We start from the raw sequence: 16,967 nt of genomic DNA, 5'->3' as shown, positions 1-16,967 counted from the left end.
TCTTTTCCTTTTTATGTGTCCAAATATCCCCATGAATTGCACCGTTTTTTTTGATGTAACTTGATTTTTCTGGTATATCATTTTAGTTGCAAATATGGCCATTTAATTTGCGCCAGTATTAAGTGAGTTAGTTAGGATTTTTGTTAGGTTAGATTTTTTTTCCCCAAAAGGGGGCGTTCCCAGCCACTTACCCCATTTATGCCAATTTGGCCAGAAAAAAGTTGTACTAAACTAACTTAGGGCAGCGTATGCATCCACTTTTGTCTGCACAGAAAGACCTTACTTACAGTTAAGGAATCAGCGCAAGTAACAACATTTCAAGCACAAGCAGTAATAACCATTCAATAAAAAATAAAGTGAAGTAAAGAATTAAAATAATAAAAGTACTGAATCAAATTCTGGCTTAAACTGAACTATGCAGCGGCTGGCCGTGCGGGAGTCCGTTCGGCCAGGGCAAGGTGCGGGACGCCGGCAAGCCCTTCGCCGTGGGCAAGAATCGGGAGAACGCGGCATAGCGGGGCTGCAGGAGGGAGGAGTATCAACGGAGAACGCGGCAGGCTGGTGGGGAGCGGGAGAGGAGTATCTGCCAATGTTATTGTTCCACTGAGCATGCGTGAATGCTGCAACGCACATGCGTGTGCTGCCAGCACTCTCACAGGCATTCTGATAATGCTCCAACCCCCTGCCAGCTCTGCGTGGCCAGCACGGACCTAGCTCCGCCCCCCTCTCTGTTAGAAACATAGAAAATAGGTGCAGGAGCAGGCCATTCGAGCCTGCACCACCATTCAATATCATGGCTGATCATGCAACTTCAGTACCCCATTCCTGCCTTCTCTCCATACCCCCTGATCCCCTTAGCCCTAAGGGCCACATCTAACTCCCTCTTGAATATATCCAACAAACTGGACTCAACAACTTTCTGTGGTAGAGAATGCCACAGGTTCACAACTCTGAGTGAAGAAGTTTCTCCTCATCTCGGTCCTATATGGCTTACCCCTTATCCTTAGACTGTGACCGCTGGTTCTGGACTTCCCCAACATCGGGAACATTCTTCCTGCATCTAATCTGTCCAGTCCCGTCAGAATTTTATATGTTTCTATGAGATCCCTGCTCATTTTTCTAAATTCCAGTGAGCCCAGTTGATCCAGTCTTTCATATGTTAGTCCTGCCATCCCGGGAATTAGTCTAGTGAATCTTCGCTGCACTCCCTCAATAGCAAGAATGTCCTTCCTCAGATTAGGAGACCAAAACTGCACACAGTACTCAAGATGTGGTCTCACTAAGGCCCTGTACAACTGCAGTAAGATCTCCCTGCTCCGATACTCAAATCCTCTCGCTATGAAGGCCAGCATGCCATTTGCTTTCTTTACTGCCTGCAGTATATGCATGCCTACCTTCAGTGACTGATGTACCATGACACGCAGGTCTCGTTGCACCTCCCCTTTTATTAATCTGTCACCATTCAGATAATAATCTGCCTTCCTGTTTTTGCCACCAAAGTGGATAACCTCACATTTATCCACATTATACTGCATCTGCCATGCATTTGCCCATTCACCTAACCAGTCCAAGTCACCCTGCAGTCTCTTAGCATCCTCCTCACAGCTCACACTGCCACCTAGCTTAGTGTCAGCTGCAAACTTGGAGATATTACATTCAATTCCTTCGTCTAAATCATTAATGTATATTGTAAATAGCTGGTGTCCCAGCACTGAGCCCTGTGGCACCCCACTAGTCACTGCCTGCCATTCTGAAAAGGACCTGTTTATCCCGACTCTGCTTCCTGTCTGCCAACCAGTTTCTCTATCCATGTCAATACATTACGCCCAATACCATGTGCCTTAATTTTGCACACTAATCTCTTGTGTGGGACTTTGTCAAAAGCCTTTTGGAAATCCAAATACACCACATCCACTGGTTCTCCCTTGTCCACTCTACTAGTTACATCCTCAAAAAATTCCAGAAGAATTGTCAAGCATGATTTCCCCTTCATAAACCCATGCTGACTTGGACCGATCCTGTCACTGCTTTCCAAATGCGCTGCTGTTACAGCTTTAATAATTGATTCCAGCATTTTCCCCACTACTGATGTCAGGCTATCCAGTCTATAATTCGTTGTTTTCTCTCTCCCTCCTTTTTAAAAAAAAAGTGGGGTTACATTAGCTACCCTCCACTCCATAGGAACTGATCTAGTGTCCATGTTCTGTGCCACGCCACCTCAACAGACAGCCTGAGAATCGGCCATAATTGCAAGTCTTGTTTTTGGCACTGCTTTTGCTCTACAATGTCGGCGGGGGGCTCGGAGATGCGCCGTTTTACCTTTGTGGGGAAATTTGGGCCCAATATACCTATAGAAACTCTTGCTATTTTTTTATATTTTGTGCTAGTTTACTTTCATAGTCTATCTTCCCTTAATTATTTTTTTAGTTGTTCTTTGCTGGCTTTTAAAAGCTTCCCAATCTTCTGTCCTCCCACTAGTTTTGGCCACTTTGTATGCCCTTGTTTTTAATTGGATACCATCCTTTATTTCTTTAGTTAGCCACAGATGGCTATCTTTTCTCTTACACACTTTCCTCCTCACTGGAATATATTTTTCTTGAGAGTTGTGAAATATCTCCTTAAATGTACACCACAGTTCATTAACCGTCCTACACTTTAATCTATTTTCCCAGTCCACTTTACCCAACTCTGCCCTCATACCTTCATAGTCTCCTTTATTTAAGCTTAGTACGCTGGTTAGAGATCCAACTTTCTCATCCTCCATCTGAATTTGAAATTCAACCATGCTATGGTCACTCATTCCGAGGGGATCCTTTACTAGGAGATTGTTTATTAATCCTGTCTCATTACACAGGACCAGATCTAAGATAGCCTGCCCGCTGCTTGGTTCCGTTACATACTGCTCAAGGAACCCATCCCTTACGCACTCTATGAACTCCTCCTCAAGGCTATCCTGACCAATTTGATTTGTCCAATCAATATGGAGGTTAAAATCACCCGTGATTATTGCTGTTCCCTTTTTACAAGCCTCCACTATTTCCTGGTTTATGCTCCGACCAACAGAATAGCTACTGTTTGGTTTGCGTAGTCTATAGGCCCCCTGTGACTTTTTCCCCTTATTGTTCCTTATCTCCACCCAAACTATTTCAACACCCTTATCATTTGAGCCAATATCGTTTCTTATTATTGCAGTGATTCCATCCTTTATCAATAGAGCTACCCCACCTCCTTTTCCTTTCTGTCTGTCCTTCCGGATTGTCAAACACCCCTGAATATTTAATTCTCAGTATGGCGGAGAGGCACTATTGGCACGAATACATGACCTCATCTCTCATCTGGAAGGAAGAGAGCATGCCGGGAGATCTCAGAGATGCAGTAATCGTGACCATCTTTAAAAAAAGGGGACAAGTCCGACTGCAGCAACTACAGCGGGATCTCCCTGTTATCAACCACTAGGAAAGTTGTCGCTAGAATCCTCCTCAACCATCTTCTCCCTGTGGCTGAGGAGCTCCTCCTGGAGTCGCAGTGCGGATTTCGTCCTCTTTGGGGTACAACGGACATAATTTTTACAGCGCGATAGCTGCAAGAAATATGCAGGGAACAGCTCCAACCCTTGTACATGGCCGCCTTTGACCTTACAAAGGCCTTTGACACTGTCAACCGTGAGTGGCTATGCAGCGTCCTCCTCTGTTTTGGCTGCCCCCAAAAGTTCATCACCATCCTCCGCCTGCTCCATGACATGCAAGCCATGATCCTGACCAATGGATCCATTACAGACCCATCCACGTCCGGACAGGGGTCAAGCAGGGCTGCGTCATTGCACCAACCCTCTTCTCAATCTTCCTCACTGCAATGCCCCATCTCATTCTCAACAAACTCCCCGCTGGAGTGGAACTAAATTACAGAACCAGTGGGAACCTGTTCAACCTTCGTCGTCTCCAGGCCAAATCCAAGACCGTCCAACCTCGGTCGTCGAGCTACAGTACGCGGACGACGCATGCACCTGCGCACAGAGGCTGAACTCCAAGTCATAGTCAACATCTTCACTGAGGCGTACGAAAGCACGGGCCTTACACTAAACATCCGTAAGACAAAGGTCCTCCACCAGCCTGTCCCTACCACACAACACTGCCCCCCAGTCAGCAAGATCCACGGCGCGGCCCTGGACAATGTGGACCACTTTCCATACCTCGGGAGCCTGTTAACAAGAGCAGACATTAATGATGAGATTCAACACCGCCTCCAGTGCGCTAGCGCAGCCTTCGGCCACCTGAGGAAAAGAGTGTTCGAAGATCAGGACCTCAAATCTGCCACTAAGCTCATGGTGTACAGGGCAGTAGTGATACCCGCCCTCGTGTATGTCTCAGACGTGGACCATATACGGCAGACACCTCATATCGCTGGAGAAATACCAACGATGTCTCCGCAAGATCCTGCAAATCCCCTGGGAGGACAGATACACCAACGTTAGCGTCCTTGACTGCTTCCTTCACTTAGTCTTTGGCCAGGGTCTCCCAGGTATCAGTGGGGATGTTGCACTTTATCAGGGAGGCTTTGAGGGTGTCCTTGTAATGTTTCCGCTGCCCATCTTTGGCTCGTTTGCCGTGAAGGAGTTCGGAGTAGAGCGCTCGCTTTGTGAGTCTCGTGTCTGGAATGTGAACGATGTGGCCTGCCCAGCAGAGCTGATCAAGTGTGGTCAGTGCTTCAATGCTGGGGATGTTGGCCTAGTCGAGGACGCTAATGTTGGTGCGTCTGTTCTCCCAGGGGATTTGTAGGATCTTGCTGAGACATCATTGGTGATAAACTTGGTGTCTACTGTACCCGGTCCATGTTTCTGAGCCATACAGGAGGGAGGGTATTACTACAGTCCTGTCGACCATGAGCTTGGTGGCAGTTGAGGGCCTGGTCTTCAAATACTCTTTTCCTCAGGTGGCTGAACACTGCACTAGGGGCGGTGTTGGATCTCGTCGTCAATGCCTGTTCTTGTTGATAGGAGGCTCCCGAGTTATGGGAAATGGTCCACGTTGTAAATCTTTGTTAATAAACCAACTAGTTCTTAATAGTAATGTGTTGCTATGAATTCTTAAGCAAAGAACCCATGAAGCAAATACATGCAATGTCATTAGTACAGGGCCTGGAAAAAGTGGACCGTTGTCTTGTTTTGAAGCCACACAAAGATAAGGAAGGTCAAAAATGTACCCTTCAGTTAAAGAAAGTGGTCAATCATATTAGGGTTCAATAAATGAACAGAAAGCCGTAAGAATAGACCAGAAAGTCCAGAGACCAAACAAGTCATCCACTATCAAGACACAGGGAAGGACTTCCTGATGGGGCAATTGTAAAGGCCACTGATAGACAGGGTTAAGTAATGAGTTGAGGTATGTGGACCTGGCACCAATGCAGAAGAGAAATAAAAGTAAGTTGATCCCAGCTAGCATGAAAGTAGAAACTAAAATTAGCCTCCATGTCCCAAGTGGAGTGGAAAAACTCTCAACTAGGATTCCTTGTGATTGCTGATTAATGACGCATGCTAGAAAGCACGGGTGGATGTTGAGTCAGAAGCTCCAACTTGGTTTGCAGTCAAGTAGTCTGTCGACATTCACGGGATCATTTTAACCTAACCCCCCCAGCGGAAGTCAGGCAGAATTAGATTACCCAACTGTTTTACACCCTGCCTGATTTTACTTTCCATTGAAAACTCACTCCCCCTGCCCCAACAACAAATCGATTTGTTGGCTATTGTAGCCATCAAAGAAAATGATGGTCTCCAGTTTGATTATGCTTTATTGAGTGGAATTGAGAAAAAAAAAATCAACAAAATAATGCATACCAAGCTTCTCCAGTGATGGGACTCCATATTTCTCACTGTGATCATCTGATACTAATATTGTAGATTTTCCAAATCTTCCCTCACCAATGACTTCCACTAGTGGCTCTGGAAGATCCAACTGACTTATCAGCGCCTGGAATCGTCTATGTGTGAGTGGGGGTTGTCCTTCATTCAACTCAATTATCTTGAAAGAGAGGGACAATGTGAATTTGGCAAACATAAATATAAAATTTTAGACTATTAATTTAACTGTTTTTTGCCACTACCTAGCCTGAAAAGTTGATAGGTGTCTGACGTGTAAACTCAAGCTTAAACACCTCTAAACCAATATAGTAAGAAATATACATTAAGAACAGTTTTGGTTTGTCTGGAGTAAACACACTCTCATCATAAGGTGGCAACAGCTAAGGTGTAGTGAAATACACTTGGAAATCAGGAGTATTGCCAGTATTTACCAGATAAACTCAGCTGGTAGAGTGAGTATCAACAGGAATCCTGCATGACAAACTGCAAAGGGATTTGGATATATTTAAGACCATAGCAACATTACACAGTAATAAAAGTCTCTCTGATTCGGTCTTAGAAAAGACAACCATCTCAATGATTTCCAGATACTTCTTATTTACAAACAAATGTGTGCAAAGAGATAAGGCTTGGCAGACAGGAGGAAAGAACTGGGGTTATACCCTGTGGCCTAGTCTATATGCTACAGGAACTGAGAAGGAGGAGTTTGGAAAAAAGAAAATTACTTAAGTTGAGGCAGCCCTGGGCTGCCAGTGTCAATTAAAAAAAACAACCAAGATCCCTGTGATTTTCTCCACTGGATGACTGGGTTAATCCACTGGTAAAGAGAGGGCAAATACCTGGGCCAAGTGTTATTTGATGAATCATCATATAACACTGAGCCCTACAAATTATACTAGCGCAAAATATTTTTGACATCGTACTCAAGTTTTGGAGTTCAGATGTTGGTTAGGTTTTTAAAATTCCAGCAGGATGCTTCTACAGGAAAAAAAATTATTTTTTCCAAACCCCTCCCTCTCAGTTCCTGTAGTATATATAATAGCACGTTTTTGGAAGGGTGAAGTCAGAGCTGATAGCCCAACATGTGACAGTCCAACATGTGACATCATAATGTCTTAAAGTGACCAGCCCCGATTTTAGCTCCGGTGGGAGTTGAACGGGTGGAATGGAGGGGGACAGGAAGCCGTCAGCATCATGAGCCCCGGGAGATTATAACCCTGGGGCTCACCTGCATGCCTCATGATATTCTCCAGCGCCAGCTGCCCGATGGAACTATCCCTGGCAGGTAAGTAAGTGGTCAGGAGGTCACTGCAGTTGTGGGAAGGGGGCTTATCCTGGTGAAACCAAAAGAATATTAAATATATTTCCTTTTCAGGATCCCTTCTGGCCATGCTCCTGGTGCTGAAGCATGTGGCAGAGAAGGATTCCAAGCCATCCTGCAGTATTTACATTTAGCACTTTAATCATTTTAGATTAAGACTGGCATTATTTTGGTGAGATACATTCCTGATGATTTAAATCAAGAGTGCAATATGATTAAAAGTATATTGTTACTATGATCACCCAAGTCCACATTATATAATCACCTTTCGCTGACTCACCGCCTCACTTTCAAGTTGTTTGGTAACCAGAGTGGACAGGATGGCAGAAACTTCGTACAAACAGTACCACTGTTTAATTTCCTCAATATTTCAGTACTATCAATATCTCAAATTGTTCATCTTAGCCTACAAATTGGGTGATCTTGGTTACCTTTTCAAATTTTAATTTAGCATATGAATTGCTGCTTGCTGTGCTCTTTTTATATTAAGATATCATGTATTGGTGCTGCCAAATGCTTTGTCATTGTGTAATATTCTGCGCAATTTTGGTCAGATGGATTAATGATTGAAAATATATTCTGAACCAGCCATCAGACTTTACATGTATTGACAGGATTGTAGCAGTAACAATTCAACAGTTAACTGCAATCTGCACACTTCATTTTTAAAATAAAGCATTTTTGAGAGCAAGGTAAGCTGATTTGTATTGAGAATTATGAATGTTTCCAAAAATATAAACTAAATAGATTTCCTGCAGCAGGGCCCACAAGTAGTCTGGGACTTGGGCCAAATTGGATGGGCATGCAATTCAGGGCCAAATAGTGGATCAGTTGGGCAAAGTGAGAGTGTGGAAGGGTTAGAGGAGGGTATGCATAGGGTTGGAAGTGTCAGTTTCTTGCTATCTGGTATCAGTCTTGGCTCAGTAGCACTTTCACCTCAGTCAGTGGGTTGAAGCCCCACTAGGATTTGAACATATAATCCAGGCTAACAGTACAGTGCTGAGGGAGTTGCTGCTCTGTCAGAGGTAGTGTCTTTCAGATGAGATGTTAAACCAAAGCCCCATCTGTCCTTTCACATGGACAAAGGACTCCACAGCACTATTTGAAAAAGAGCAAGGAGTTCTCTCAATGCTCTAGCCAACATTTATACCTCAAACACCATTAAAAATAGTAATTATCAATTAATTAATATCAATGCCATTTGTGGGATTCAGATAGCAAATTAGTTGCAATATCTGCCCAAATTGCCAGTGACATGACAGCACTTCAAAAAGTACTTCATTGGTTGTGAAGCAATTTGGGATCTCTGAAGAGGTGAAAGGCGTCATAAAAATGCAAGTTCCTTCTTTTTCCTGTCAAAGTTTCCTCAAAATGAAGTACAGAAGCGGGAAGTGGGTACTCTAGTGTAGTTTTACTGCTGAAATGGCAACCCAGAGGACATGAAGTTATGAAATTGAATTCATAATTATTTTATGGAATGTCATCAGAAAGGGGACCATAAAAGCAGTGAGACTGCTGTAGAAACGCAAATGGTTCACTGGTGGTTTTCTTGGGGAGGGAACAGCATAATTTCAGTCACGCACTAGCAAGTCATTCACTTGTAAAAGCAAGTCGCTCAAGGCAGCCCACCACTATGCCTTCCTCCAACTCTTCCCCAACTCCTCCACTATTGCATGCCCAACCAATTGCTCCACCTATTGGCCCAAGTCCCAGACTACTAGGGGTTACTGCTGCAGGAAATCTATTTAGTTTATATTTTTGGGAATATTTATAATTCTCAATATCTGTACAAATCAACTTACCTCTGCTCTTCCTTGAAAAATCCTCCAGGGATCTAGGGATGGGCAATAAATGTGGCCCACATTCCGAGAACAAAGGAATGCAAATGCATGCTGTGCCCTGTTATTTTTTCTATAAATGCAGCTTGTTATGGGAAGCTATCACTGTGCCATTAATTCAAGTCCCAGTCATCGAACAAGGTGCAGTGATGGTTAAGGTTCCACATTGTTAATCGCAATGAAATTCATCCTGATTTTTTTCTACAAATTAATGCACGATATTGCAATACTTTTGGTGACTTTACAAGATGCAGATATAAGGATAATGGGACAAACTATATGGATCCGCAGGTCTTTTCCTGCCATGATTTTTGTATAATTCCCCCTCTAATCCTGAGCGAACTAAACAATCACATTTATTATACAATAGTCCCAGTTTAACATGAACGGATTCCAATGATGGCCAGTCTAACACATGATCATAAGGACTGCTGGTTTGGTTTGTCCAGTGCTTTCAATTTTAAGAAAACAATGTGTGCTTAAACAGTGGCTTTCACATAACAAAACATGCTCAGGCACATTACAAGGGAATCGCAGGAGATAAAGCCATGTGGGAGAAGAGATTTGGGAGGTGACTGTTTCAAGATACTTTTGAAGGGAGCTAGGCAGAGATTTAGGAAGAGAGTTCAGAGTGCAAGGGCATAGTGGGTAAAAGTTCAGATAAGGAGAGGAGTGAGAGGGAGGAAAAGCACAATGAATGCAAGCCTAAAAGAGTGGGAAGCGCATCATGGTACACGTGAACGCAGAAAATTATACAGCAGTTTGAAAATAAGACATGTTGGATGCCAGGGAGGAAAAGATTTTCAGGACTTAGTATGGGATAAGTGGGCAGAGGGCAGGATGAGTTGAGGTGGAGTGGAGCTGAAGAGGTTGGGAAGGAAATCAAAACTCAAAGTGACAGAGGCATGTATGAGGGTTTCAACAGTGGTAGAGGCGAGGCAGGAAAATAGGCAGGCAGTAGTTGGCTGTTGTGGTGATGTTATATTCCAAAAAATGTATTATCACACCCCACCTTACCCAAGAGCCGTAGCGACGCCAGCAGAGCCTGATCACCAATCCCGCTTAGCCGGCGAGCAGTCCGTTGCTCTCCGCAGCTCACTGGCTTGATGGGGGTTCCTTGGGTCTCACCAAAAATGGGCGCAGCTGAATTTCTAGGCTAGTATGTCCAAAATGATTCTACTCTGCCCATGTATACATTAACTTTCGCAGCTGAAGTGAATGAACATTGGTTTTTCTTTAAATTAAGTACTCCCTCTGAAAATTATGTTGAACTTTGAGATTACTCTTTTTTAAATTAGTGACGTACTTTCAGGAAAATAGCTGCTAAATGCTTCCTTTGACATGCATACTGATTAAAACTGTATAAAAGGAATTCCACTATATTAGTCCCTGCTCTGCTATTGACGTAACCAGACTATAAGCTTCGGTAGCCTGAGGAAGAGTGTTCTCGAAGACCAGGCCCTCAAATCTGTCACCAAGCTTATAGTCTACAGGGCTATAGTGATACCCGCCCTCCTGTATGGCTCAGAGACATGGACCATATACAGTAGACACCTCAAATCGCTGGAAAAATACCACCAACGATGTCGCTGCAAGAGCCTGCAAATCCACTGGGAGGACAGACGTGCCAATGTTAGTGTCCTCGAACAGGCCAACATCCCCAGCATCGAAGCACTGACCACACTCGACCAGTTCCCTGACAAAATGCAACATCCCCACCGACACCTGGGAGTCTCTAGCCAAAGACCGCCCTAAGTGGAGAAAGAGCATCCGGGAGGGCGCTGAGCACCTCGAGTCTCGTTGCCAAGAGCATGCCGAAATCAAGCGCAAGTAGCGTAAGGAGCGTGCGGCAAACCAGACATCCCACCCACCCTTTCCTTCAACGACTGTCTGTCCCACCTGTGACAGAGACTAATTCCCATATTAGACTGTTCAGTCACCCAAGAACTCACTTTTAGAATGGAAGCAAGTCTTCATCGATTGAGGGACTGCTTATGATGATGATCACTATTAGGGTGGATCTGTGTCACAGCTTCACTTAAGGTGGACTAGATCAAATAATAAACTGAATTATTTTTAAGACTGATTTATCCTGACACACTAAGCACTCTACAGCCGACTTTCAAAACTGAAGTAAAGGCACCGCAAACACAGTTTACAATCTCAGAAGCCTCCCGACCCAGCCGTGTTTCCTCCCCCTTTCCCTGCGTTACACTGTAGTGCATCTAGCATTTTGAATCTTTGCCCCAAGTGTGAATGACCTGAAAATTTACACATCTATTTCAAAAGATATAATACCAAGTCTCCTGTGTTATTATTCATGTTAAAAACAGTCTATCGTCTGACTTAAAATTACTGGAGTTTTATGCCATATAATGGAGAATATATTTTTCTGCTAGTGTCCCTTTAAGATCAAAAAGAGTAAATATTGAGTAAACAGAGGTTCAAAGGTCATAATGTGAAAGACAATGTATCATTCTTCTGCTAAGTGAAGATATGGATCTTATTTACACTATAAAGTCAGCTGTGGCTCAGTGGGTAGCACTCATCTGAGTCAGAAGGCTGTGGATTGAAGTCCGACTCCAGGGATTTGAGCACATAAATCCAGGCTGACACTCCAGTGTAGTACTGAGGACGTGCTGCACTGTCGGAGGTGCCGTCTTTTGGATGAGACTTTAAACTGAGGCCCCATCTGCACTCAGGTGAAAAAAGATCCAATTGCACTATTTTGAAGAAGAGCAGGGGAGTTATCCCCGGTGTCCTGGCCAATATTTATCCCTCAATCAACATAACAGATTATCTGGTCATTATGTTTGAGAGTTTGTTTTATGCAAATTGGCTGCCACGTTTCCGACATGACATGCAGAAATCAAGCGCAGGCAGCGGAAAGAGCGTGCGACAAATCAGTCCCACCCACCCTTTTCCTCAACGACTATCTGTCCCACCTGTGACAGAGACTGTGGTTCTCGTATTGGACTGTTCAGCCACCTAAGGACTCATTTTAAGAGTGGAAGCAAGTTTTCCTCGATCCCGAGGGACTGCCTATGATGATGATGACACACCAAAAATACTTAATTGGCCGTAAAGTGCTTTGAGACTTCCAATGATCGTGAAAGGCAATATAAATGCTAGTCTTTCTTTTTTTATATAAAATAAGTGTTAAATAAACAGAGTGTTCATTCAAAAAAGTTAACTGTTATTGAGGCTGTAAATCAGAACCCTGGCTTTTTGTAGGGAGGTCAAGTAAGAACCTCCAGTGCTCTGGTATTTTCTGTTTGCGGAGAGCTCCTCTGTGCATGCCAAAAAAAAGCTGGACACAGAAATATGCATCTGACAGTGTGCAGACAGCACTCTACAACTCTTTTGGGGACACTCCAAACACTTTTCAACTGCCTTTTTTTTGTGGCATTTTTGTGTGTGTTTTTTTGGGGGGGGGACTTTAAAATCATAAATTTTACAACTGCCCCCTATAAAAGAGGAGGGGGACACTAAAATGCGGCAATTAAAACAAATTAAACTTTAAAACATAAAATCAAATTAAAATTTGGTTGCCGGGGGTGACGATGCACTCCAGTCCCTCTGGCGCCCACCCCTCACGGAAGGCTGCGAGCGTACCGGTGGACACCGCGTGCTCCATCTCCAAGGACACCCTGGCTCGGATGTACGCACGGAAGGCAGGCAGGCAGTCAGGCTGAACAACTCCCTCGACCACCCGCTGCCTGGACAGGCTGATGGCACCCTTGGCCGTGCCCAGGAGCAGTCCTACGAGGAGCCCCTCGGACCTACCCGCTCCCCACCACACAGTGCCCAAAGATCAGGAGTGTGGGACTGAAGTGCAACGAGAAATTGAGGAGCAGCCCCTTTAAATAATGAAACAGGGGCTGCAACCGCGCACACGCCATAAAAACGTGGAACACGGACTCGTGCAAAAATTGCAGGCGGCCTGGGAGCCCGTGAACCGGCTTAAAAATTTGTTGCACGGGACTGCTCCATGCACCACCCTCCAGGCAAAGTCCCCGATAAATAGTGGAGCACTCTACATAGCTGACTTTCAAGTGTGACCTATGTCAAGTGTGGCAGACAGGATATGCACACCTATGTCAAAAACAACAGATCTCCTGTGACATCATTCATGGTGAGTCTGAGAATGCGATAGGGAAGTGTCACAGGAGGTGCACTCTAGAAACATTCGCAAGACTATACACAAGACTTTTAATATTCACTAGTACTGTGGCTTTGTTCATGCCAAGTTGGAGACTAGGGGTGTTTATGCCATAAGGCATATCAGGTCCATTGATTTAGAGACTGAACTTGCAGAAGGTGATGCGCCATGAGGATGGACGTAATCGATAACCAATCTCTGGAGACCAGCCCCTCTCCTACAATCATACCGTTAAACATGGAGCCCAGCCCATCTCCCATAAGCACTTGAATACCCTCCCCACCCAACAACATTCTCCCCCATATTGTCCAGCTAGCTCCTCATCCCCATCCCCATCAGGGGGTGGAGTATAAAAGTAGGGAAGTCCTGCTACAACTGTACAGGGTGTTGGTGAGACCACACCCGGAGTACTGTGTACAGTTTTGGTCTCCTTATTTAAAAAGGAAGGATATACTTGCATTGGAGGCAGTTCAAGAGAAAGTTCACGAGGTTGATTCCTGAGATGAAGGGGTTGTCTTATGAAGAAAGGTTGAGCAGGTTGGGCCTATACTCATTGGAGTTTAGAAGAATGAGAGGTGATCTTATTGAAACGTATAAGATTCTGAGGGGGCTTGACAGGGTAGATGCAGAGAGGATGTTTCCCTTCATGGGGGAAATCTAAAACTAGGGGGCATAGTTTCAGAATAAGGGGTCACCCACTTAAAACAGAAATGAGGAGGAATTTCTTCTCTCAGTGGATCGTAAATCTTTGGAATTCTCTACTCCAGAGAGCTGTGGAGGCTGGATCATTGACGTTCAAAAATCTGTCTAAGGTTATGGGAGCGGGCAGGGAAGTGGAGTTGAGGCCAAGATCAGATCAGCCATGATCTTATTGAATGGCAGAGCAGGCGCGAGGGGCCAAATGGCCGACTCCTGTTCCTATTTCTTATGCAACTTCTCTCCAGCTAACACCTTCTCCCCTACACACATCCAATTAACTCCTCTACATCAAATACCACTCCCCAACCCCCCATACAACTAAGCCTTCTCCCTAACCACTGAACTAACATCTACCCAATTAACCCCTCTCCATTTCATTCCTCCCCCATGACTTTCTATCCAATTAATCTAGTGAAATTGTTTTAAAATGTGGCCCAGTGTTGTTGTCAGTGGTAGGATCTTTTTTGTAATTGTAATAAATCCAAATACAAGTTTGTACAGCAAGAGAAGCTTTATTAAAAAGTATTAAGCAAACTAAACTATTTAAAAAATACTGAAAAACATGCATTCAACATGTCAAAATTACATGAATTTAATGTGTAATGGAATATTGATTGATAATTAAGAGACACCCAGGAGGGATTTCTGTACAGTAATTCTACCTCAGGCTTACTCCAAGCTTGAATCACCGAACCCCTTAGAATTACTTACCTGGCAGTTACTCTCAGGTATTCACCACTCTCGTTTAAACATGCCCATAACAAACCAACAATTCATTCTCCCTGTATTCTCCCAGGGTGTCCAAATATGGGGATTTATTCCACAGCAGCAGTGAACTACCTACTTTCAAAAGTTGGTACTTGGTGGAGGAAACATGGGGCAACACACCAGAAACTATCAGGCAAACCGTTCATCAGCACCACCACCTCAAGGGTCAAGTATACAGAAAATAGTGTAGCAGTTTGGGTCTACGACCTTACCCCACCTTTCCCTCACGTTAGGTAGATCGGACTGAACAACCAGGTTCTTGTTTGTGCAGATTGCATCACATTCATTTGCTGCTTTTGACACTATGCAATGATTGCATTTGTAATATTTTACAAGAGTATGGTTTTCTTTAGAGGCACCAGTGATGAACCATCAGACACTTGTGTGATTCAGTGTGCTAAGATTATATTCAAAATCAGTAAGCCTGCACTTATGTACCAGTTGCACATTATTTTGCAACAGATATACTTTATTAAAACATTGGCACTCCATAAAGGATCTGCTTTGGCAAAGAGCTTGTGTGTGACTTTATAGAAATCACTCCATTTATTAAAATTCTGAGTTTCATTGCATCTGCAAACTTTTGAAATTATGCCCCCTCTATCCAAGACAAGGTCATTAATATACTGAAAAACAACCTTCATCACTTCCTGTCCCTTAGTCATTCCTGTATTCAGTGCTGCCCTTTTAATCCCATGGGCTTTAATTTTACTATTTCCCAAAATCAAATGCATTTCCTTTCCCTTTTTTTGGAAAATGACCCACCAATTAATGCTGGAATGTACCACTTGAATGAATAGCATTATAGAGCTAAGTTGATGTCTACATCCAAAACTTATGTGGAGTTACCCTGCTTACAAGTTATACAACTGTCCCCACTGCACAAGCTGTTTTGTCAGCTGTGGCTCAGTGGGTGGCACTCTCGTCTCTGACTCAGAAGTCCCACTTCAGAGACTTGAACACAAAACAAATCCAGGCTGACTCTCCCAGTGCAGTGCTGAGGGAGTGCTGCATTGTCAGAGGTGCCGTCTCTCAAGTGGATGTAAAAAGTCCCACGGCACTATTTCAAAGAACAAAAGGAGAGTTATCCCCAGTGTCCTGGAGCCAATATTCATCCCTCGAAGCCTTCTTGATAAAGTGCAACATCACCACCGACATCTGGGAATCCCTGTCCAAAGTCTGTCCTAAATGGAGGAAGTGCATCGTTGCCGAGAGCATGCAGAAAACAAGTGTGCGGCAAAACTGTCCCATCCTCCCCTTTCCCTCAACCGTTGTCTGTCCCACCTGTGGCAGAAAATATAATTCCTGCATTGGACTGTACAGTCACCTGAGAACTTATTTTTAAATGGAAGCAAGTCTTGCTCGATTTCGAGGGATTGCCAATGATGATGATTTATCCCTCAATCAACATAACAAAAACACAGATTATCTGCTCATTATCACATTGCTGTCTGTGGGAGCTTGCTATGCGTACATTGTTGTAATGTAGGAAACGTGGCAGCCAGTGACTACACTCCAAAAGTACTTCATCGGCTGTAAAGCGCTTTGGGGATGTCCAGTGGTCATGAAAAGTACTATATAAATGCAAGTGTTTCTTTGTGCATGATTCCTCACCAATACACAACTCTCATTTAGCGCGAGTTACCCGACGCCAACCCGCAGTCCCCACAGCAACCAACGCACGGCGGCCTCCGCCCGCTTACCTGCAGCGGTTCACACCGACCTTGGACGAGCCGGCGAACCAAGGGTCGAGAATGTAGACGCAGCGGATGGTGCTGACTCCCTGCACAGCCTCCCTCGGCGGCGGGTTGTCGTGCAGCTGGAGCCCCTTGCGGAACCAGTGGACATACAGCTAGCGCGGCTGGGACATCATAGCGCCATTCCTCCCGCTCTCGCCCAGCTGGCCGCGCCTGCGCGCTCGCACCTGCCGCCGCTCTGGGGCTTGAGCTCCGGCGGTTGGCCTTTGAATTAGCGCCTCGCGGTTGGGGGCTCCGCAGCACGTGCCCGGCTCTTCCCGACCTCCGATTGGCCAGTGCGCGCTGGCTGGCTTCAACCTATCCTGCCGGCGGCCGACGGCCCCACAGTGTGCAGGGCACATGCTCCGGGATCGGACTATTATTAATGTTCGTCACGCTGAGAGAGAGAGCGGGCGTCACAATACCCAACAACACAGAACGTCTGATCCCCAAAATAATCGGCTCATAATATTAGGGTGTTGCCCACATGAACTGCCCAATTTAAAGACGCTACCCAATAATGGTCGACACATGGGCTTCTCCTGCACCATCACACGAAAGGCCTGCATTGCTGCAGTGGTAAGATTCC

At 44.8% G+C, this 16,967-nt stretch overlaps 1 pseudogene; it reads right to left on the bottom strand.

Moving 5' to 3' along the window:
* The window catches only part of LOC139227984 (cryptochrome-1-like), a 78,133-nt pseudogene extending 61,393 nt beyond the window's left edge, over positions 1-16,740 (bottom strand).
* Between the last annotated feature and the right edge of the window lie 227 nt (positions 16,741-16,967).

Source organism: Pristiophorus japonicus, chromosome 17, assembly GCF_044704955.1.
Source record: "Pristiophorus japonicus isolate sPriJap1 chromosome 17, sPriJap1.hap1, whole genome shotgun sequence".
In the NCBI taxonomy this organism is placed as follows: Eukaryota; Metazoa; Chordata; class Chondrichthyes; family Pristiophoridae; genus Pristiophorus; species Pristiophorus japonicus.
The sequence above is the reverse complement of the archived record's forward strand: the minus strand, read 5'-3'. Positions and strand labels throughout refer to the sequence as shown.